General features: G+C 42.8%; 1 protein-coding gene across 2 annotated transcripts in view; it reads left to right on the top strand.

The window, feature by feature from the left end:
- The window catches only part of LOC141075426 (zinc finger MYM-type protein 1-like), a 205,034-nt gene that overhangs the window by 90,671 nt on the left and 89,770 nt on the right, over positions 1–24,593 (top strand). For both annotated transcript variants that reach the window (XR_012227273.1, XR_012227274.1), the window contains exon 5: positions 2,508–2,613. The gene's annotated coding sequence lies outside the window, so the exon portion shown is untranslated. The remainder of the gene's footprint in view (positions 1–2,507; positions 2,614–24,593) is intronic.

Raw genomic sequence — 24,593 nt, 5'->3', positions numbered from 1 at the left:
TGAGTAGTGTTTCTAAAAAAATTCTACTATGCAGCCTTCTCTTTCCCATATGTGGGCCCAAAAGCCTCTGGGAGTGCTGTGCCTAAAAGCTTCTGTGTACTGTACAGCCATGTCTGTACAATATAGTGTGCCTAATTAATAATTATACTCTGCCGCTGTGTCTGTACGAGTCGTGGTCCTAAAAATGAGCTATACTCTGCACCCCTGTCTGTGGGAGTACTGTGCGTAAAATACATTTATCTAGTCTGGAACTGTGTCTGTGGAAATACCGTGCTAAAAAACTGTGTGTGTACTCTGCACGTATCATCGTTGGTAGATCCTGTGGCCACATACAATTGTATGTGGCCACGGGATCTAGCCAATCGTATGTGGCCACAGGATCTAGCCAATGATCCCCTTATGAATCCCAGTGTCCCTGGGAGGAAACCCGTCAGGACTTTGATATGTATGACCATTAGAGATTATTTTCTACCATTCTGCATCTCTGTAATGTTATGTGTTTGATTTCTCTGAGAAATAGAATGAATCAGTGATATGAGATCATTTGTATATTATCAGGTTGGAGTGCTGGGGATCCTGAATTATTGGGATATCTGATATCCCTCTTGCAGACTCCATTTATTTTTTACCAAAAGTTATTGGCCTGTTTTCTTGGCCATGATGAGAGAGGTTGATTATAGAAGACTATGCCATATATACTAAGTCTCGTCAGTAAGGGCGGATGAATTGTATTTTTACATAAATCTTTCACACATAACCAGCGTGATACATTAGACGTTACCTGCGCTGCACTTTATGTTAGGGTAATACCAAACCCAAAAACAAAGGAATGCTATCAGAGGCAGGGTGCCAGTATACTTTACATGGTAAGACAAACATGTAAAGATGCTGGTAATACCCCTGCCACCGGGAAGCCGGACATAAATAATCACATGTGGACAGTCGGAGATACACAGAGGAAAAACAGAGTGGAAGAGCCGACCATGAAGTCCGAACGTAGTGTAGTGAAAAATCAATAGTATATATTAATGTACATAATAAACCGGTATCAATAACGGAAAAAACATTTCAATGTGCACAGAAATTAAAAACAGGGCCGCACACCCAGATATGAAAGTGACCAAAGTCAATAGGACAGATCGGGGCTAAAATGTTGTGTGGATCAATATGGAGCAGATATGATAATATAGCTGGTAATATTAAATAAATGAAAGAGAAAAAAATCACAAGGTAGTAAGGTGCAAATATATAAGGAGTTGTATAAATTACACATCAAGTGATAAAGTGCTAGTGCAAAACAGCTGCAGTCGGTGTCATCATAGATACATAGTATGAGTGTATATAATCATTCAGGAGATATAAGGGGACAATAGAGCAACATTAGCTATATGTATGACCGAGAGGAGAGACCAGAAGTAACTGGGTGAAATCAGTCCAACACTGGAGGAATAGTAGTAGTCACTGGAATAGTGAAGGTCTCACTCTCCTGGATGGCGTTCTCCCCAATGTGCGTTTCGGCATGGTGTCTTCATCAGGGGATAGCGTCATCGCGATGGAGAAAGGTTTAAATATAGTTGTGGACGAATCAGAGAAGGTCCTGAGAAATGAAGGTGTGTGTGTATACACCAATCACTCTACTGGTGGTGTGGTTAGTGACAGAACAAGAGCCGCGGCATCAGTGAGCAGCATTGGCAACCACACTGCGTCACCGGAAGTGCCGGGATCACGTGGGGAAACCACATGACCCGGCATCATCAGGCAAAGCACAGCGGCCGACAGAGGAGGTTCCAGAAGCAGGGCAGGTATGGACCGCAATTGGAGGGGGCGTGGTATGGCACATGGGGAGGAAGACGCCGAGGGGCAACTATGGAAACCCTGTCATGTGCCCATGGCAACAAGACCACGCGGGGACCCACGTGACCCGGTACTTAGAACGCATTGAAAGGCGGACCACAGAGGCGACCCAAGACACCACTGCCATGCATGCGTACCGCCATCTCCAAGGCGGAGAGTGAGACAGGAGGAATGTGATGAATTAAAAAGAATAAAGGAATAAAATTTGTATGAGAACACTGACGTCCAGGGAACAAAGTGTGAGGATGAAAACTGTGGGGATAATGGGAGTGGAGGGATAAAAGGAAAAGATATAGTGAAGGAAACAGTGTAATATGGAAAATAATACATAAATAATGATGAAAAAAGGTGAAACAATGAAGGGACAATACTGAATGAAGGAAACATCATGGGAAAAATCTAAATAAAAGGGGGAAATGAATGAGAAGTAAAAAAAAAGGTGTGGTGGAAATATAAGTAATAACAGAGGGGAAGAGGGGAGGGGTGCGCAAAATGTGTAATGTGAAAATATACGAGAGAAACAGAATAATGAGAAGTGCAAAAATACAATAATATATGAAGTGAAGACATGATGAATGGAAATAAATAACAAACATAATAAAAAATTAAAAATAATCAGTAATAAAATAATGTATATTTCTTTGTTCCATCAGGGATATCCAAAGGACGAGATGATGAAGTTCTGAGAGGAAAGGGCTCTTGCTTCATATTGGACATCAGCTATACATATTACCCGCGCCGAAGGGTGCGCTAAAGGAGGTAGGTAGGAAAAGAGGGGCAAGATTAGTGTGAGAAAACAAGGTACAGACATTGTGATAATCGATCATTTACACACCATAAAGAGAGGATAAAATGCATGATAAAACTACATAAAACATAGAGAACAAAGACATGATAAAAACATATTAATATAAAACATGAAACACAAAAACAACCTAACAGCACATAGTGGTCAGAGAAAGGGAACGTCACTATTACCCTCAATGAGGCCGAAAGGGGGAACAGTGTTCAGAGTCCAAATCCATTTGGTCTCCCGTTGTGCAAGTTTGCGGCCAATATTGTCACATATTAGTAATTACTCCATCAATGCCCCAAACTTTAAACTGAGAAGAATCACAATTAAGGTGGAATTTAACCCCTTTACCCCCAAGAATGGTTTGCATGTTAATGACTGAACCAATTTTTGCAATTCTGACCACTATCTCTTTATGAGGTAATAACTCTGGAACGCTTCCATGGATCCCGGTGATTCTGACAGTGTTTTCTTGTGACATATTGTACTTCATGATAGTAAAAGCTCTTTGATATAACTTGCGTTTATTTGTGAAAAAAATGGAAATTTGTTGAAAATTTTCCAATGTTCCAACTTTGAATTTTCATGCCCTTAAAATCACAGAGATATGTCACATAAAATACTTAATAAGTAACATTTCCCACATGTCTAGTTTACATCAACACAATTTTGGAACCAACTTTTTTTTTAGGAAGTTTTAAGGGTTAAAAGTTGACCAGCGATTTCTCATTTTTAAAACACCATTTATTTTTTAGGGATCACATCACATTTGAAGTCACTTTGAGGGGTCTATATGATAGAAAATACCCAAAAGTGACACCATTCCAAAAACTTCACCCCTCAAGGTGCTCAAAACCACATTGAAGAATTTAATTAACCCTTCAGGTGGGGTTAACTAGTGGGACAGTTTTATAGGTTGGGTCATTACGGATGCGGCGATACCAAATATGTGCACTTTTATTGTTTAGATTTTTTTTCCAATATTTATTTAGTGATAAAATAAATATTGTTTTTTTTTAATTATTTTTTTAAAAAAATATTTTTACAATTATTTAAAACTTTTATTTTTACTTCATTCTAACTTTAACACTTTGTCCCACTATGGGACACTCATTTTTTGCAGGCTGATCGCTTCTATAGCATGCAGATGAAGCAGTATCTGCATGCTATAGAAACTGTCAGCGCTGCACTTAGTGCACACTGACCTGAGAGACTTTATGACATGTACTGCGCATGACAGGAATTCTCTCTGCTCTGGTATCCCGGATGTTGTCAGTGATCGGGATCCCGCGTCAGCCCTCTGCTTGCTCCCAGAATGCTGCGATCGGTCCATGACTGCTCCTGGCACTTAGTGCCGGTGTCAGCTGTGAGAATCAGCTGGCACCTGGCCATAATCAGCCGCACACCACTCGTATGCGCGTCCGATCGTTGAGATGTATTATTCCGTCCATGGTCGAATTGGCCCTGGACACATGGGTGGAATAGTATGTCTGATGTCAGAAAGGGGTTAATATCCCTAGATAGCCTTGTCTAGTGGAAGGGTACATGCAAATAAATATAAACATGACAGCTGATATTGGAGAGGTAATACTCATCCAGACACGTGATGTAGATAAACCCCTCTGCCTCAACACGTTTCACCCATTGGCTCATCAGGAGGCTTGGTGGAAAGATGTCAGGTTATGATAGCAGCTGATATATGTCTTGGATGTGAGAAGCCATGTTAAATATCCTCTCTTCTTGGAGACCACTCCACCTTCTAAGTGAACCCTCTTGAAAGGAGAAAACCTCCGGGTTGTATACATAGCCGAAGTGTCCCTTCTTACACACCGCGCATGCGCTGCATTTGTGAAGATAGAGATCACGATATGACTGGAAATTACGTACAAAAGTCTTCACTGCGCATGACAGAGGAGTCCTGTGTGTCACCCTGGGACGCACCGGAATTAAAGTGTCCACCACGCATGTCTGGAGTGCTCGATGACGCCCTTCCGGGAGCATGCGCTCCAAGCTGGAACGTATCGGTGGATCCCTGCTCCTTCCTTATTTTTTTTTTTTTAATATTTTTTTTTAAATGTATGAGTGCCTGTCCCGTCCGGGACCACCATAATTGGTTCTAGGATTGATTGGGGGCAAGAAGGAAAAAAAAAAGGGTTCATTCAGTGGTGCAAAAGCAAAATAGGATTCCTTTGGCCTTACATAAATATAGACACTAATCCAGTGAATTATATAATGTAAACGCAAATCGATTACTCCAGAAGAAAAGGAAAATAAAGAAATAAAACCGCCATTATTGACCGAATCTTTACCATCTTCAAATATTTTCAGTTAGGATGAAGATCCGATTTAGGTAGTGTAGAGAGTCCGGGAGAAGCTGTAGAAGATAATATTCCTGGATTTTTCAAGTATTCAGCACGCTCCTCTGGTGAAGAGATAACAGTTATTTTTGATGCAAACTTGACCTGAAGATTAGAGGGTTGAATCCAATTGTAGGGACCACCAGCACGACGGAGTTCCCTTGTTGTAGTGTGAAACGATTTCCTTTTTATCCAAGTATCTTTAGAAAGGTCTTTGTGAAAAGATAAGTGGCTATAGGGAGATGAGAGAAATGTTGACTCCTTTGAAATATTCAGAAGCGTGTTTCTGACCCAGTTGGGGTAGAATGAGACGATGACGTCCCTGGGTACGTCAGATGGAAAAGAAGGGGGTCTACGGATTCTGAAAGCTTTCTCAATCAAACTTCTCTCTTCAGTGTTTGGAATAATATGGTGGATCAATGAAGAAATGTAATTATTTAATTGGAAGGTCGGGACTTTTTCGCGGATCCCTCTAATCTTGATATTTCTCCCTTTAAAATCTTCACATGCGGCCAAACTGTTTGTAAAGGAATCTATGTCCTTTTGGATCTTTTCTACGGATTCTGTGACTGTAGATAAACTCTTAATTCCTCCAGCACATAGAGACTTGTATTTTGAATAAGGAAATTCAACTATTTTGGAGCTCCTTCCTTATTTTGAAGGATAACGTGTTCCAGCAATGGAGCACAAAACATGTCCTGATCCACCTCGAGGCAAGGATCAGATATGACCATGATAGCGGCTGTGAGGGTAGCACCGGTATTATATGTATGAAATCAGAGCACAGTGATATATATGAGGAAGAGGAAATAATAATTCACATTACACCCATAACCAGATAGGGATCACGTATATTAGATAATATCCAATAGAGGGAATATGTGCCAGTAGGCCCTCAATAATGATCATGCAAAAAATTAGTCAATATTCTGAATGTGCACACAAATGTGTGAGCCCTAATAACAGGAAAACAGACATGGCAGTGATCCCAATTATATATACAAGTCGAGGTCCATCACCCCCCAAAAGTTGCACTCGGAGGAAACAGTCCTCTCCCCTCTGTACCTGTCTGTCAGTATTAGTTTGGTCATTGTAATTTCTCTTTGTGTTTTGTATGTAACCTCTGCTTATGTACAGCACCATGGAATTAATGGTGCTCAAAAAAAAAAAAATATTAATAATAATCCTCTTCATGATGTTCCATCCGGTCCTCACCCCTGCCCTTCTTGCTGGACTGCACATAGCATAAACCTGCAGCAGTTGACTCCTGTGTTTCATCATCATCATCATCATCATCATCATCATCATCATCGATGTGCTGCGGTAGTCCGCTGACAGTTTGCTCTACCCGTCCCACATACTCATCCTCCAACAGAACAAATGGTTGGGCATCAGGGCACACAGTCTCTTTCTCTTGTGGGTCAGGGTGGTGGATGGCCCACGGAACCACAGCCAGCCGAGTCATCAAACAGCAGAAGTGGCTGCTGCATGACTTTAGGCTCAGACTGGTTGCCTGATTTATAAGGGGGTGAGGTGGAACACAGATGCCCATGGGCCGCAGGTGCAAACTCTGTGCTTTCAGCAGGGGCTCGGGTAGAAGACAAAGAGAAGTACCGGAAGGTCCTGTCAGCCGACCAGTCTAAACAGTTGTGTGAAAAAGTGTTTGCTCCCTTCCTGATTTCCTATTCTTCTGCATGTTTGTCTCACTTGAATGTTTGAGATCAACAAACAAATGTAAATATTAGATAGAGATAACACAAGGAAATACAAAATGCAGTTTTTAAATTAAGGTTTTATCATTAAGGGAAAAAGAAATCCAAACCTACAGGGTCCTGTGTGAAAACGATATTCTCACCTATACTCTGTTATTGCATGAGAGTATCATTAATAGTTTACCCAGTTTTATAAGTTGCAGTCCTTCCCAGTCTTCTTTTGGAAATTTTCTGTAGTCGGACTGGGGATGTTGTTTTTTCAATAATTTCAGGCACTGTACTAATTAAGGAGGGTGCCTCTGTCTGCTGTGCCCCTCCCCTGATTCTGCTACATGGCGCCCTGGTGTCTTCCCACCCACCCTATATAGTAATAGGGTGGTTATGACAGGATCCTGTTTGGCCAATAGATTTCTCAATGAACCCTTCCTAGTATATATTTGGGCACCGAGCTATTCCCCTCCTCTTCCCCCTGTCGGGTTTTGGAGGTGCTCGTGTCGGGAGAAAGATGGCAGACTCCCTTATTGACATCCTGCGTGCTAGAGCAGAGCAGGAGGGTGAGCACTGGCTGCAAGCCCTCAACACAGGATTCAGTGCTCACCCTGCCTGTGCCGCCGCTTTCAACCCCCCAGAGCGATTGCACTGGTACGGGATGCAGGAGCTGGATCATGGTTAGCGAAATCTGATATTGAGCCATTAAGCTCCGTAACAGGCAGTAGGGCCGTCATCCGTTATTTAGATGATTTCCTTTTTGTCGGCCTCAAAACTTCTGATTTATGTCAAATTTTAATTGAGGAATTTAAAATGATCACTCAACGTTTCGTCGTACTTTTGTCTATCGAAAAAACCGTCGGACCGGTTAACACATTGTCTTTTCTAGGAATTGAAATCGATACCATAGCAATGGTTTTCCGTCTGCCTACTGATAAAATCCAAAAAAAACCTCTTCATCTGATCGAGGGTTTCTGTTCCGTGCGGAGGATAGCCCTCCTGCAGGTGCAGTGTTGTCGGGTTATGCCAGTAGGCAGAGTTTTTTCTAGGCCATAGAATAGAGATCAATAGGTCCTTACGCGCAGATTTAGAAGTTTGGAAGACTTTCTTGGTTTGATTTAATGGTCACATGTGCTTCATGTCACCAGAATTTTCGAGTCATGGGACTGTGTCAAATCCATGCCCTTCTGAAACTTTTTCCTATAGTAGCGGCAATAGAACTTTTGGGTTCACAGCTGTCAAATATGAAAGTTTGTTTTCATACAGAAGAAGTCAAGGTAACACATTGCATGAAACATATGTCTTCTTCTTCGCTTCCTGTACTGGGCCTTCTCTGCAGATTAGCACTGCTATGTTTAAACTACAATATACCTCAGATATGGGGGAAAACTTCTGTTTGGGCGCACGGCGGGGCTCGGAAGGGAAGGAGCGACATTTGACTTTTTGATGTAAAGTTTCCTGTAATCATTAGCGGACGTCATGTCCCATTTGGAGAACCTCTGATGCGCCTAAACAGTGGAAACCCCCCACAAGTCACCCCATTTTGGAAAATAGATCCCTCAAGGAATGTATTTAGCTGCACGGTGAGCACCTTGAACTGCCAAATACTTCACAGAGGTTTATAACGTTGATCCGTGAAAAAAATCCATTTTCCTCACAAAAATGTTATTATAGCCCCAAATTTTGCATTTTCATAAAGGTCACAGGAGAAATTGCATCATACAATCTGTTTTGCGGGATGAGTTGACGTTTCTATTGGTTCCATTTTCAGACACATGATATTTTTTTATCTTTCTATTTTTGTATCGCTTTATTCTGAGAGCTATAACTTTTTTTTTGCTGATGGAGCTATATGGCAGCTTGTTTTTTGCGGGACAAGATGACATTTTCAGTGGTTTGTTGTTTATTTATATCCGTCTATTTGATTGTGTTTTATTCCATTTTATGTTCGGCAGTATAATGGTAAAGCATTGCTTTTTGACTTTTTTTAATTTATTTTTTATTGTGTTCACATAGGGGGTTAACCAGTGAGACAGTTTTATAGATCGGGTTGTTCTGGATGTGGAAATACCAAATATGTGTAATTTTATTTATTTTTTTCCCATACATATATTTATTTTTGGGTACAATATGTTTTGATTTTTTTCATTTTATTTTTAATATTTTTCCAATTGTTTAAAAAAATGTTTTACTTTTTTACTTTGTCCACTATAGGACTCTCATTTTTAGCTGGCTGATCGCTTGCATAGCATGGGGTTGCAGCAGCATGATCAAGCAACTTTCCTAGCTCTGGTGACCCGGATGTCGTCATGACGCGGGGTCTCCAATCCAAGGGTAGAGGGGCTGTCATCCCTCTTCCGGCTCCCGGAATACTGTGATCGCGCTCGATGGCAGCATTTAGGGGATTAAAGTGCCGTGAGAGGTGCAGGACCACTCCTTGCCATTAGAGCGGGGTTCTACCTGTCAGAATCAGCTGACACCTGGCGGCCATCACGTGTGCACAGCCTGTGTGCGTGCACGATCGCCAGGATGTAGTAATCCGTCCCTGGTCAGTAAGGCACAGGGACAGGTTATTACGCCCAGTGTCAGAGAGGGGTTACATGTGGCCTTGTTTCAGGACAGCGGTATTAGCACAGGAAATGTATATGTTACAATCTGGCCTTCTGATCTCTCACTGAAACAGTGTTGGCACAAGCGATGTGGAGCAGCTGATGGGGCGTCCGGAGACTGACACACAGTTTTTGCACCATGTACGTCGATCCTGGAAGATCGATTTCACACAGGACACGTTCACTTTCAGCAGCACCAGCCACTAGCGCAGGAGCGACCTCTCTGCACTGTGACACTGACACAATGGTGCCAGCAAAACAAGATGTCTGCTGTTTATATGGCCAGGGACATGTGACTTCGGCAGCCAATCACAGAAGACCTTGTGTCATGACGTTGTGGATATTTCTGCACCCTGATTGGTTGCCAGAATAATCACATATAAAGTTGAGTGAAAAAAAAGTGCGCTGCTCCTGTAATCTCTTCAGATGCTCCATTAACCCCTCCACATCCCCTTCCCTGATCAAGTGTCTGCAGCACAGCAGCATGAATGAGACCCCGCTGCGTTACTGCAGCCCCGTAGGTTTTACTCTGAAATGCCGCAGTGGTGGCGGACAAAACAGTGTGAGAACTCGGCCGAGGACTGTGTGTCTCAGATGACTTGTCCAAGTGCCGGACTCCCCGCCCCGCTCCCCTAGACTGACAGGTCTCTCTGTGTGTGTGAGGAGGTAGAGACTCGTCAAAGGGATCGGGAGGACAGAAGCCTCCAGGACCTGCCTTGGACGAGTGATCTCACACACATGGTCCTCGGCCGACTTTTCAAACTATGTTTTCTCGGACGCTGCAACATTTCAGAGTATAACGTACACGGATGCAGTAACGCGGTGACTGATTCATTCTGCCCGTGGATCAGACAGCACAAGTGAGAGGACAGGTTCCCTGGTTTCCTTTATCAGATAGCTTACAGCTTCCACAATCCATCCTGTGATAAGATATTATGGGTGTCCCCATGATAACACTTCCTGACCATCTGACAGTAACACAGCGCCTCATTGCTACCAATCAGAATCCAGATTTATTTATTTTTTTACTCTGATGTATTTGTCTTCTATGATGCCCAAAGATAAAGCACTGCCTTCATCATGGGGACAAGAAGGATTGTCATGGGGACACAGACATAGAAGATCATATACTGTAATACAGGCTTTGACAGTCTCGCATTATAGTAAGATTTGACAAAAAAGTGAAATATTTATCTGTTTCATTTCAAATACGCTTTGCTTAAAGCTCTGAAAGGATGTAATACTTTTACAGGGAAAGTGGATGAGAAGGCGACACTGCGATCACACCATGAATGTTCTTATCAGGTTTCCTCCAACGTCACACTCGCTCACCATGTATCTACTCATTCCTCTGTCACTAAGAAGATTTTAGTTTTCTAGTTGTAGTGATCCTGCAATGTTTTCCTCGGACTGTCCGTTTTCCAGGAGGTTTTCCTCAGACTGACCGTTCCCCAGCTGGTTTTCCTCGGACTGACCGTTCCCCAGTGGGTTTTCCTTCGGACTGACCATTCCCTAGTGGGTTTTCCTCGGACTGACCGTTCCCCAGCTGGTTTTCCTCGGACTGACCGTTCCCCAGCTGGTTTTCCTCGGACTGACCGTTCCCCAGCTGGTTTTCCTCGGACTGACCGTTCCCCAGCTGGTTTTCCTCGGACTGACCGTTCCCCAGCTGGTTTTCCTCGGACTGACCGTTCCCCAGCTGGTTTTCCTCGGACTGACCGTTCCCCAGCTGGTTTTCCTCGGACTGACCGTTCCCCAGCTGGTTTTCCTCGGACTGACCGTTCCCCAGCTGGTTTTCCTCGGACTGACCGTTCCCCAGCTGGTTTTCCTCGGACTGACCGTTCCCCAGCTGGTTTTCCTCGGACTGACCGTTCCTCAGCTGGTTTTCCTCGGACTGACCGTTCCCCAGCTGGTTTTCCTCGGACTGACCGTTCCCCAGTGGGTTTTCCTTCGGACTGACCATTCCCTAGTGGGTTTTCCTCGGACTGACCGTTTACTAGCGGGTTTTCTGATTTCCGGTATTTAATGGCACAAAAAGCTTCAAAAGCAATAAACAGGAAGGGAACTAATGTTATTTGCACCGGGGCAAGGAATGTCCAGAGATCTATTGTACAGTAACTTATCTTTGGCCCTCTGATAATCACACGATTGAGACGCTGCATTCAAAGCTGCATTGCCAAATTTGAAAAGTTTGTTTCTCATGAAATCCGCAGTCCGATCCGCATAAAAGACAAAACCAAATGATGGTGACGAGAAGAGCAAATGATCTGTTGTGTCGCTGTAGAATTCGATCTTTCCAAGCAGGAAGGAATGTTTCTTCTGTATTTTCTCTCTGTAGGACAGATTTTTCTTGTTGCTTTTAGCTCTGTCTATAAAGGATGTGCGCCAGGAGGGGATGACCACGACGCTGTACGAGGTCTGTGTGGTGACAGAGCTGCTCAGGCCGCTGCCTCCTTTCGGTCACACCACCTGGCGTATCCAGCATCTTCTTCATGTTGTGCTCCTCTCTCCTGAAGAGCAACTCCTGACCCATACATGGAATGACTGATGCGGTCTACTAAGGTGAAGTTTACTGTATCACCAGGCCGACCTAAGAAAAAGGGAAAAGAAAGCACACATAATTTTCAAAGAACAAGTGGGCGCATGGGCTTCATTATTAGTCATTTTAAAGTAATTTGTAGAGTTTCTCTAAAAAATAATTCATTTTTATTGTTTTTTTGCTTCCATATGTCCCCACTAGTGCAGCTGCTACTCTGTGCTCCTAAGGCAACACAGTGGACAAAATCATTCTTCTTCCACCTCTGGCAGTCATTAACTTTCGTTAAAAAAAAGGCAGCTAACAACGTGTTTTAGCATGTTTCTAGCACAAGGATTGTGCATCTTTCTTTTGCTTTCATGTATCTGTCTTAATTTTCTGCTAATATGTACTCCTAGGGCCACACTTTGGACAGACATGGACTCCCTTCCACCTCTGGCAGCTGCTAATGGTCGTGGAAGGCAGTTAGCAGCTGTTTTATAGTAATTTAGTATGTTTCTAGCATCAGGATTTTGTATCATCATTTTGCTTTCATGTGTCGTTCATGTTCTGCTGCTAATCTGTGTTACTACTGTCTCCCTTTGCACAGAATTGGACTCCTTCCATCTCTGGCAGCTTTCAATAGTCTTAAAATGCTTTTATTAGCTTTCTTAAAGTCATGTACAGCTTCTCTGTCAAAGGAAAAAATAGTTCCCATTTGCTTTCCTTTGTCCCACATTCGTCCCCCTCTGGCAGCTGACAATATAGTTCTTTCTTCACCCACAGAAGAAGTCTTCTCAGCCACCCTGATAGGTTCCTACAGAGGCTCTGCTCCTTCCCTGACAAGCAGGCACCAAGCTGCTCTTAGGGTACTGTCGCTGTGCAGTCACCAAGCTGTGGGGAGAGTGACTGAGCATGTCCGACCACCGACACTCAGCTCAGCAGGTGGACGTGCACGTTGCCTTATACTGTCAACACCAGGTGGCGCCAAACAATGTAAATTAATGTCATTCTTCTCTAGATAATTTCTGAACACTGATTTAATGGTGAGACAACCCCTTTATTTACCACCCAGCCAGAGATAAAGCCCTGTCCATGCTTCCCAAATCTATTATTCTAATTGTCTAAGGTCAGTATGTGAGAAGAGAGTGAGGTGAAATAAATGCTTCCAGGAAAACGAGCTATTTTCTTGGGTTCTTTAACCCTGAAAAACAAAATATTATGATTCTGTCTCCTAAAATTCAGAGGCAAAATGGGGACAGCTAAGACCGTTCTATAGTGCGAGGATCCCATCAAACATCTCCCTGTATCTCAGCTTCTGGGTGAGATGTTCCTGTCCATTGTAGGTATCTTCTCACCTTTTCAGACTCCATAGTTGGCATCTCCCAGTTGAACATGTATTATAAATTGTCATTTCCAATGTTAAACTTTAGTTATTCCAAGAATCTTATGTTTTCCATCAGATCCAGAGCGTTGAAAACATCAAACCCTTTCTGCAGGAGAAACCGGAAAAAGACAAATTAATGAGAATTCGAGTCAGGGGTTTTCTTGTCATTCACACAATGCAGTTTTTCCCGTTTCTGCGGTCATAATCACTTGTCCCTGACTAGTAGAAGTTCTTTTCCTGAACTAAGATGTGCTCCATAATCCCACAATCCCATATCAGGAATTGATTGCATTCCTGTAAGATCTGTCATCAATAATCGCTGGTTATCCGATCTGTGGAACCACCCATGAAGAGGATGTAGAGCTTAGGACTTAGGATTGCTGGGAGTCCCAGAGGTCACACAACCAGTGATCATTAGGTGATGACTTTGAAGTCCCCTGTTATGAATGGGTCACCGAGGAGGATAACAGGACCAGGCTAAGCCACAGAAAACCAGAGAGGTTGGAAACTAAGCGGATTGCAGACCCCTGATCCTATCCACACAACTAGCAGTAGCCGTGGAGCGTACCTACGATGCCCTAGACGCCTTGGCATGGCCGGAGAACTAACTCAGTCTAAAGCAAGAAAAGTGAAATTTAAACTGCCCCGGAGCAGACCCCAAAGGAATAGACAGCCCCCAAACAAATATTGTCGGTGAGACAAGATGAAAACACATACGCAGGCAGAAAAATAGACTGAGCAAATGATGGGGCCCAAACTGACTGGACAGGACAGGAAAGGAAAGACACTGTTTGCAATCACGCAAAAAACCCTGAAAAATCCAACACGTCTGATGCACAAAAACACTGCAGTCACACGACTTCGCCTCCAGTAAATCAGCACTCTGGTATATACTGAAAGCAAAGCAAACAGAGACCATTATAACAGGGGACAAAACAAACTGACACACCAGTAACATATGAGCGTTGATCCAGCACAGCCCCAGCAGGAGCAAGCTGACCTGCACAAAGGAGAGATAGACAAAACCAGATCAAATGCAAAAAGATTAGCAAATGAGCCACTTAGCTGAACCATGCAGGAGACATCAGACATCAGACCTCAGAAGGCACAGGAAGAAAACCACCAGCAGGGATTGAAGGAAGTCAGCTGTCTTAAATCCACCAGTCAGAAACCCCAGATCTCCAATCGTCATCATCATTATCAGGTGGCAAGCCTCTGTCAATCTGACCAGCTACTCTACCTCCAGTAAGCACCAGAGGGAGCCCAGAACGAGAACTCGCAACACCTCTGTCACTCTGACCAGCTCCACTAACTTCATTAACCTCCAGAACGAGTCCAGAAAGAGAATTCACAACAGTCCCCAGTTTTAAGGAAGCATTACTGAGCATGTGCGACCTCCACTCCTATAGACAGTGGTCGCACATGCTCAGTAACTCTTCATTAATATTGGAAAATTTGGACACCTGGTCTGATTAGTGACAGTCCGAGTGGATGGCCTCTCAACGATCATAAATCTGATACCTGTCCTATGGATTGGGGACGTGTCTTCATATGGACACTATTCACAGCGATCAGCTCATGGGTTACAAGAGGACACCCCTCTCCCTTACAGCAACAAGATAAGGTCTGATCATGGCACCGAGAAGATTCAGAGACTTACCTCTACCACAAATGTATCAACGAGGCAGAGAACAATGTGAAATATCCTCTTCATCCATGACCGGAGTGAGGTGGAAATGACTCCGGTAGCTATTAAATAACTGCTGGACCACCGGGTCGTCGTTCTTCTCCATTGTTCTTAGCCCGGCCGTCTTTGTAGCCTTATTATTAAGAAGCCAAAAAAAACCAAAAACGATAAAATGAAGTGAAGTGCTATCCTCCAGAGCTGCATTCACAATTCTGCTAGTTTTATTTTTAGAGACAGCTTAGATGAGCTCCTATAACGGGATTTTTGCATTTTGCTACATCCGATTACTATAGAGTGTCAGACGTTAAATAAATAGCAGTTTCCAGATTACTGGCCTCCAAAGGAAAGCTTTGTGCCCACAAATAACCAGGTGTAGAATTCAGCTCTGAAGTCTTTAGAGTGAATACTAGTGAACATAATTCAGGCACAAGTATATAAAGCTGTACGCTGTCTAAGTAAGCTGAGAAACTCAGAAAATGGGCGTAATATTACTATTATTAATGGCCTTATCTGGGACTATAGGTGCACTGTGATTCTTTTAATCAGAGAACGAGTTGCATCCCCAATCTAACATTGATGGCCCATGTACATCCTGCATTTTTCACTAATTTTCAGTTGTCTCTGAGCTAGTGGGTGCAGACTAGCTGCTCTGATGTCTCCCATGCACTGCACACACAGACATGAAGGATTGATTCTTCCTTTCCTGTCTCTATGTAGGACATGTCCAGAAGCTGCAGCAGCATGGAGAACATTATATAGTAGTAGTGAGCAGTGTAGATGTGAATCCAGCACTGCCTTTCTGCTTCCTTCTCTCTTATTCTATAGCTGTAAAGTGATTCCTCAGTGACCTGACAGTCCATCTTGTATTGAGCAATACAGATTTTTATCTGTTTTTAGAATGGATGGTGAATTTGGGCAGTGAGGAGAGGAGAAAAAATTAAGAGAAAAGCAGATTTCTGAATAAATATTAATAATATAAAATAATAATAGATAAATAATAAATAAAATATGGTTAATATTTATGTATAGTATATAATAAATAATAGAAAACAAATTTGTCACCACCTGACTGTTTATATAATTATTGAAAACTTACCATGATACTGAGCAGATTTTGTAAATCTTAAAATCAATAAAATATATTTTAACAAAAGACTTACTTTTTTTTTACTCTGTCGTTTTGATGGTACAGCAACATAAAAATACTCTGAGGAGCCTAAGAGGAAGCCAAGAAATGTCGAAACAGTGTTCAGAATAGAGAGGAAAGGACAGGAGGGTTAGTGAGTTTAGAGATCAGGAACTGAAGAGGGAAATGCTTTTCTCTCACTATGAGACGTATAGATAGTGAAATATTGGTTTCTGCCGTTAGAAATATGCAATATAGTATTAAGGTATGAAGGGAAGACACAAGGTGTATCTGCCCCTGATATTATCAGCCTAAGTGTAAGGCCGGGATCAGACTTGTGAGAAACTCGCATGAGTCTTGCATGTCAGTTCCCAGCACTGCCGCCGGCACTCGGACAGGAGACTCGTCCAAGTTTTTCGCAAGTCTGACCCCGGCCTAACAACATGTCACATACAACAACGGGGGAAGCTTTTCCTTACTTTGGTGGACGGTGCGCTGTTTCTTCATTTCTGTTGCTGGAGAAATAGAAGAAATAATCAGAAATAAATGTAAAATAATAATCAGGAACAAATCCTGGCTCCGTCCGGACCCTACAATGACCAGAATGGAGGACACGTCTCCTGTACATCTCCACATGATATAGAGAGAGGTCATTACTAATTAATAGCTCATTGGGTACATGTCACTGTCATTTCTTCTGTCTGTAACGACCAGGACGGACCATAAATACTTTTTCATCTAGAAGACAGTAATTAGGACATAAGGGCGCGTCCACTTGTGGGAAGAGGGTAAAGTACTTACAAGTTCCAGACTTTGCTCCTCCTGGTTTTCCTGAACCATTTCGGGATCCACCATTTACGTTTGGGTCTAAAAAAAAATCCAAATAAACAAATTGAGATACAGACAGTTCCCAATATCATTCTGAGGATATATACAGCGATATCGCCCTGTGTAATGTCCGGACTTATGTCACTGTATGGTGTCAACTTTACAAAGTCCAAGGTCTCATTAGAGTAAATGGCGCCATGATTCCGCTCATTACTTACTGGATCGGCTCTGTGTTGGCCCACGCTGTTTTTATTTCATGTGATTTTGGCCTATAAATAAATACATTTTTCATTAGAAAATATCATCTATATAGTGTGTCTCCTAAATAAATTCAGTGACTTAAAGTGAATCTGTCAGTAGGATCCACCCTCCTCCGCCATCTATATGGGCATGTAGGTCACAGGAAGATGGATAAGATGTTACCATTGTGAGGTAGCGCTGTCATTTAAGTAGGGGATCACTCGCTTGGCAGCCACAAAATCAGATCCGGCACAGGTTTTCTATAAACTCAGAACGGTCCATGCGGTTTATTAAACATCATAAACCATGACCAGCAATATATAAACGGCATAGCGTCCATGACAGAGCTTCACTCTGTTAGCAATGTCCAATACGCAGGCTTTTCAGCCTCAGTTATATCTCACCCCGTCAGGGTTCTCTCATGGCTGCTTCTCCATACTGCAGACATTCATTCCCTCCAGGGAACTCTCAGGCACTTGCAGCCATTAAACACAGTGTCCACACGTGCTGTCAGGCAGGAAGCCCCATCTCAGCGGGACCTTCCACACTGGACCAACCAGGTCCCAGCATTCACCCCCATGTGACCTACCCTGGCCACATTATATGGTACATAGCCACGCCCACCGGGTCACATGACTCTGACCTCATCACAGGTCCTTCAAGCCTTTACACACTCTTTACAATAGTGCTTTAAACACACCCCCTGGGTGGGTTTGTAGGTAACCAGGCCTGCCCATCTCTCTAGTTACCTGGAGACTTCTCCCTTAGACATTGAAACAACACCTCAGCAGTATCACTGCTGATCAACACATAAGTCTCCATCCCAAAGCTACCCACTTTGGGATACATAACGGCCATTCCGTATTCTGCCATTCATCCTTTCTCCTGGGACATCCGTACAGCACCCCCTAGCGTACTCAGTGGTTACTACACCACACCTTGATATCTGGGACCTCATGTTGTATTCCAAAGAAATTCACATTTTTCTTAATATGTAATTAAGCAGTTAAGATCTATGGGTCGGACATAGATCTCCCTAAAAATCTGACTCCAGTGCTTATTTTTAATAAATGGTGACGTTAGTGAGAGTCAGGTAGATCAGGAGAGCAGACTGACAGTTATTACATGTCTCACACTGGTGATGCCCCCTTTCATTTATAAGCAGCTCCGGAGCTAGATTCTCGGGGAGTTCTATGTCTGGCCCATAGATCTTATTATCTGATTTACATATTAAGAAAATGTGGATTTCTCTGGAGTAAGACATCGGATTGCCGGCATCCAGGTATCATTTTATTCAGCTTCCTATGCCCTACGTGCCCATATAGATGCTTATGAGGGTTGATCCTACTGACAGATTTCCCATAAATACCAGTAATCAGGATCGCAGTTACAGAGAGTTAGTAGAATAAAGCAGATAGCCAACAACGGACTCTGTGAACTTCACTTCTATTACATATACAGTGGGGAAAAAAGTATTTAGTCAGCCACCAATTGTGCAAGTTCTCCCACTTAAAAAGATGAGAGAGGCCTGTAATTGACATCATAGGTAGACCACAACTATGAGAGTCAAAATGAGAAAACAAATCCAGAAAATCACCTTGTCTGATTTGGCAAGATTTCTTTTTCAAATTATGGTGGAAAATAAGTATTTGGTCTTTAACAAAAGTTCATCTCAATATTTTGTTATATATCCTTTGTTGGCAATGACAGAGGTCAAACATTTTCTATAAGTCTTCACAAGGTTGGCACACACTGTTGGTGGTATGTTGGCCCATTCCTCCATGCAGATCTCCTCTAGAGAAATGATATTTTGGGTCTGTTGCTGGGCAACATGGATTTTCAAATCCTTCCAAAGTTTTTCTATGGGGTTGAGATCTGATGACTGGCTAGGCTACTCCAGGACCTTCATATGCTTCTTATGAAGCCACTTCTTCGTTGCCCTGGCGGTGTGCTTGGGATCATTATCATGCTGATAAACCCATCCACGTTTCATCTTCAATACCCTTGCTGAAGAAGAAGGTTTGCACTCAAACTCTCATGATACATGGCCCCATTCATTATTTCATGAACACGGATCAGTCGTCCTTGTCCCTTTGCAGAGAAACAGCCCCAAAGCATGAGGTTGCCACCCCCATGCTTCACAGTAGGTATGGTGTTCTTTGGATGCAACTCAGCATTCTGCCTCCTCCAAACGCGACGCATTTTGTTTCTACCAAACAGTTCTACTTTGGTTTTATCAGACCATATGACATTCTCCCAATACTCTTCTGGATAATCCAAATGCTCTCTAGCAAACTTCAGACGGGCCCGGCTTGTACTGGCTTAAGCAGGGGGACACGTCTGGCACTGCAGGATCTGAATCCCTGGCAGTAATTGTTACTAATGATAGCCTTTGTTATGGTGGTCCCAGCTCTATGCAGGTCATTAACTAGGTTTCCCAGTGTGGTTTTTGGGATTTTTGCTCACCGTTCTTGTGATCATTTTGACCCCATGGGTTGAAATCTTGCGTGGAGCCCAAGATCGAGACAGATTATCAGTGGTTTTGTATGTCTTCCATTTTCTTATTATGGCTCCCACAGTTGATTTCATCACACCAAGCTGCTTGCCTATTGCAGATTCAGTCTTCCCAGCCTGGTGCACGGCTACAATTTTGTTTCTGGTGTCCTTCAACAGTTCTTTGGTCTTTTTGGAGTTTGGAGTGTGACTGTTTGAGGTTGTGGACAGGTGTCTTTCATACTGATAACAAATTCACACAGGTGCCATTACTACAGGTAATGAGTGGAGGATAGAGGAGCCTCTTAAAGAAGAAGTTACAGGTCTGTGAGAGCCAGAAATCTTGCGAGAACCTTTACATCCGCATGTGAAAACTTCAGGAAATACGACTGGAGGGTTTCTGACCTCACTGATCTGATATTTTTGGATTCTTCCAACATCAGTCATCATTACGTGCAGTTTATGCAGCCATGTTGTATACCAAGTGATTGAATACATCTTTATAAATATAATGCTTCTCTCCCCCCGCTGTGGCCACCGGACCCTCAACCTTCAACTTTGGTAGCCTCAGTGGCCACCATCAGAACTGTTTCCATTGCCCCATGTCCACATTGGAGCGGCATCACAGCTCAGACAAGACCAGGGGCTCGGATAATTGTGCCTAATATAACCCTGGTGTAGGGGAACCCCAAGTCAGCTCCCCCAATAGGTCCCTGATAGCCCGGTATGTGCATGCTGTATGTCCAGTGATAGAGTCAATTGTCATTTACTAATACACATCTACATCACATACAGCCTATAATATGTGTATGTGTCACTGTCTCCCTACTTACAGGGTGGTGGTCTCTGCGCTGGGGTCCTCCTCGGTCATCTGTACCTCTTTGCCATCCATGTCTGCTCCTCGCTCCTCTTCTTCACTACTGGACACACAACATAGACTATATGTATACACAATATTGTCCACACAACAATTAACTTGGACTAAGAACTCAACATTAATTCAAAACAACAAAAGATACAAACATAGAGTATAGTTAAAAAAATGTAAATTTTTATTCAATAAAACTAATGAAAATATGTCATAAAACAGAGGCCACTATTCCACAAAAACAAGACAACATCCTTGGCAAATGCATATCACCATAATTCAAAAAATTGCACAATGCCCTTTAATAAATATGTAAAAAATATGCAATTTTTAGTAAGGTATCTGTGCAAAAAATAAAAATAAAAAATATTTTTTCAAATCTCATGCAAATACATTACATTTTTAATAAATTGCCAAACCCCATATTAAATATAAAATGACATGTGCATACAAAATTAATATGCCTAATTATAAATGCATGTGCAAAAATACAAATTTAACAAGGTATGTGTGCAAAACTTGCCATGCGCAAAAAAAGTTAATCAACATACACAGCAAAGTGGATTATATATAGGCTAAATACTAAATAGCCATGGATGAGAAAGGGGGCTAAGATATATCACATATAAAGCAACATTTGCAAAGAGAACTTACATATAGCCAGTGAATGTCCAACCACCCCAACGCACGTTTCGTGTCTCACTTCATCAGGAGGCGTGTAAAGGGCATCGTGCGGTTTTTTTAATTATGGTGATATGCATTTGCCAGTGGAATAGTGGGCTCTGTTTCATGACATATTTTCATTTGTTTTTTTGAATAAAAATTGACATTTTTTGGACTATAACTCTATGGTTGTATCTTTTGTTGTTTTGAATAGACTATATGCAGTAACGCTCTCATACATGACCATTGATGTAACCGCTCTTTATGGAGAGTGTTAGGCTGGGTTCACACAATGTAATTATTTTACATGTTTTTGGATAATAAAGAATAAGATAACAAGATTTCTGATAAATTCTGAATGTTGCCCACTTGTCATTCATTCTCGTACTGAATCTGTCAGCAGGATCCACCCTCCTGAGCCGTCTATAAAGACATGCAGGTCATAGGAAGCTGAGTAAAATGATTGCTTGATATCTGCGACATTTCTGATAAATTCTGAATGTTACAGGACAGGGCACAGGACCTCACAGCTCCAGAAGGGGGCGCTTTTAAGCCTAAGAGGACGGCATCTGGTATACTAAATAGCGATACCGGTAAACGCAATGATAACGTCACGCCAGTCTGTTCCCGACTGGCCGGCCGCTCTCAGAGTAACAGCTGCACTGAAATACATGCCGTCACGCTCAAGTAGGGAGAGCCGTTGGACAGTTTGAGCATTGCATTGCGACCTTCATCTGAGTTTTACGGCCGTTTGACTCTTCCCATAATACCAGAGGGAAATTTTCTTATATGTAAATAACCTGTTCCAGGCTATGGGCCGGACATAGATCTCTGAGAGAATCTGCCTCCAGAGCTTATTTATAATAAGAGGATACAGTGTGATACATGTAGCTAGCACAGTACAGTAGATCTTAACTTTGTCTAACAACTAACACGTTAACAGCTGCAGCTCTCACAGCTCTGCTGTATGGCTACAATATTACAAGCCTGTCTGCCTGTCAGGTGGAGGCTGGAGCTGAGGGGAATCTGCAGATGTGTTAGCTGTAATCACACACAGCTCTGCAGTGAGATCAGGAGAGCAGACTGTCAGTCATTACATGTCTCACACTCCTACCTTCATAAAATAAATCTCTAGAGGCAGAACTACAGTGGGGTATACGGTATGTGCAGCCATGTTTTATATATGGTCCTTCATCTCTACCCAGTGATAACAAGTCATTCACCAGTTCCTACCAAACATCTACAACCGCATACAACCCACAATATCTGTGTGTGTCACTGACTCTCTACTTACAGTCCGGTGTTCTCTCTGACGCCATCTTCCTCTGTTAGATTTTGTATGACATCCTCCGTTTCCACTTCTTTCTCCTCTTCCTCACTACTGGACACAAGACATAGACTATATGCAGTAGCGCTCACATAAATGACAATTCTTGTAATCGCGCCTTCATATGGAGTATGTAAGTGGGTTCATACCATACAATCATGGTTGTTTTTTGTAGTGTTTTTAAAAATTAATTCAGAAAACATAATAAAAAATCGTGCACAGTTCTGCACATTTTCAGTAGATGTCCCATCCCATCCCCGGAACATTGCATCTTCAATAGTATCATGATCGTCAATCATTTATTGCTCTATTTCTCACCCTCTGTTCATTATCCCCTTTCTAATGAATTGACATTTATTGACCCTGTACAGGGGCAGAACTACAGCCGTGTCAGCCATAGAGACTGCAATGGGGCTAGAAATCAATTAGGCCTGAGAGGTGGGGGAGGAGCGAGAGGCACGTGCAGGAAGAGAGCTGCCCGACACTGATCAGTGCCGGAGAGGAAGCTGAAGGGGACCTGCAAAGTCCTAATTAGCTCTAGGCCCCTCCCTGATGTCACATGTCTGCAAGCAATTTGATAGAATGGAGGCATAGAAATGGAGAACAACTTTATGGACGATACTGAACTGCTCAGCAATAAAGGATCTGACATCACTGGTCTTTTGTTTTCTGCTCCTACATCAGTTATCATTATGTATTTGCAGCTGGGTTTTACACCAAGCGATCAGAAGTGCCATAAGTATAAGTAGATAATATTGTACTCTCTATATTGTATGTCTATATCACCCATTATATCTGTGGTCTCACACTCGGCACTTACCTACTCACTCTACAACTCTCACTCTCCACAGAAGTTTCCTCTTGTTCATCCTCACTATTGGACACATAAAATAAGTCATATAAATCATATATAATCTACTCTGACATCTAGAGGACACAGAGTTATATGAAGACTGGGGTAGGATATGCTGACTGAAGGGTCCCGATTATCCCCTTAATAAGGGTGCACTATCACTGTATGAAGCGGGCTCAAGAGCTGAGTCTGCTACCTGTCACTTTGTATGGATATCGGCCCCCTATATAAGGCGATCGTAGGGTGCCAATTGGTTGACATTGCAGCTAGGGGTCTACTGGAGGCCTCCGTGTCTGCCATGTGTGATCTCCTACGAATCCCATCCTGAACCTTCTCTGGTCTGTACCATAACAAGTCATTCATCAGTTACTATCAAACTTCTACAGTGGTGGACGCCCTATAATATCTGTACATGTCTCTATCGCTCTACTTACAGTCCGGTGCTCTCTCTGCCGCCATCTTCCTCTCTGATCGCTGGTGTTATGTTCATGATCACTTCTCCCTCCTCTATCTCACTGACACTACAGGACACAAGACATAGACTACATGCAGTAGCGCTCACATAAATGACAATTCTTGTAATTGCTCCTTCATATGGAGTATGTTCAGTGGGTTCATACAATACAATCATGGTCGTTTTTTGTAGTGTTTTTATAAATGAATTCAGAAAACATAGCAAAAAAATTGCCCCGTGTACAGTTCCACACATTTTCCGTAGGTGTCCTATCCCACCCCCGGAACATTGCATCTTCAATATCAAATAATTTATTGTTCCTTTTCTGACCCTCTGTTCATTATCCCCGTTCTCACTAGTTGACATACATTGACCTTTTCACTGGGGCGAAACTACAGCCGTGTCAGCCATAGAGAATGCAATAGAGGTAGGCTCCAGTAGGGGGCGCTCCTTAGCTGATTAAATGGCGGCACCCGGGCAGAGAACAGAAATAAATGGCCTCCTTAGTGTCCCCTTGTCACTTGCTCATTTCTCAGTGCTCTTCTGTGCCATTTAGCCGCTATAGGAGCAATAAATTGGAAATTGGCCTCCAGCGGGCACTGAACAGAAAGATGATAAAGGGGCAAACGGGCACTTAGGAGACATTGAATTCAGCGGCCATTTTCCATTTATTGTCCCCTTTATGTCATTCTCTTCATTACCTCCTTTCTGACATATATTGACCCCCTTAGACAAGTGCAGGGCGTGGGGCAGTAATTGTGTAATGGGGACCGATGGGTTACGACACAGAGGGGTAATAAATGAGCAATGGATTAACCCTTGAAACTTGATAATTAGCTCTC

Source organism: Dendrobates tinctorius, unplaced genomic scaffold (assembly GCF_039654945.1).
Source record: "Dendrobates tinctorius isolate UK_male_01 unplaced genomic scaffold, ASM3965494v1 ptg000351l, whole genome shotgun sequence".
NCBI classification, from domain to species: Eukaryota; Metazoa; Chordata; class Amphibia; order Anura; family Dendrobatidae; genus Dendrobates; species Dendrobates tinctorius.
This window is presented reverse-complemented; position numbering and strand designations above follow the sequence as displayed.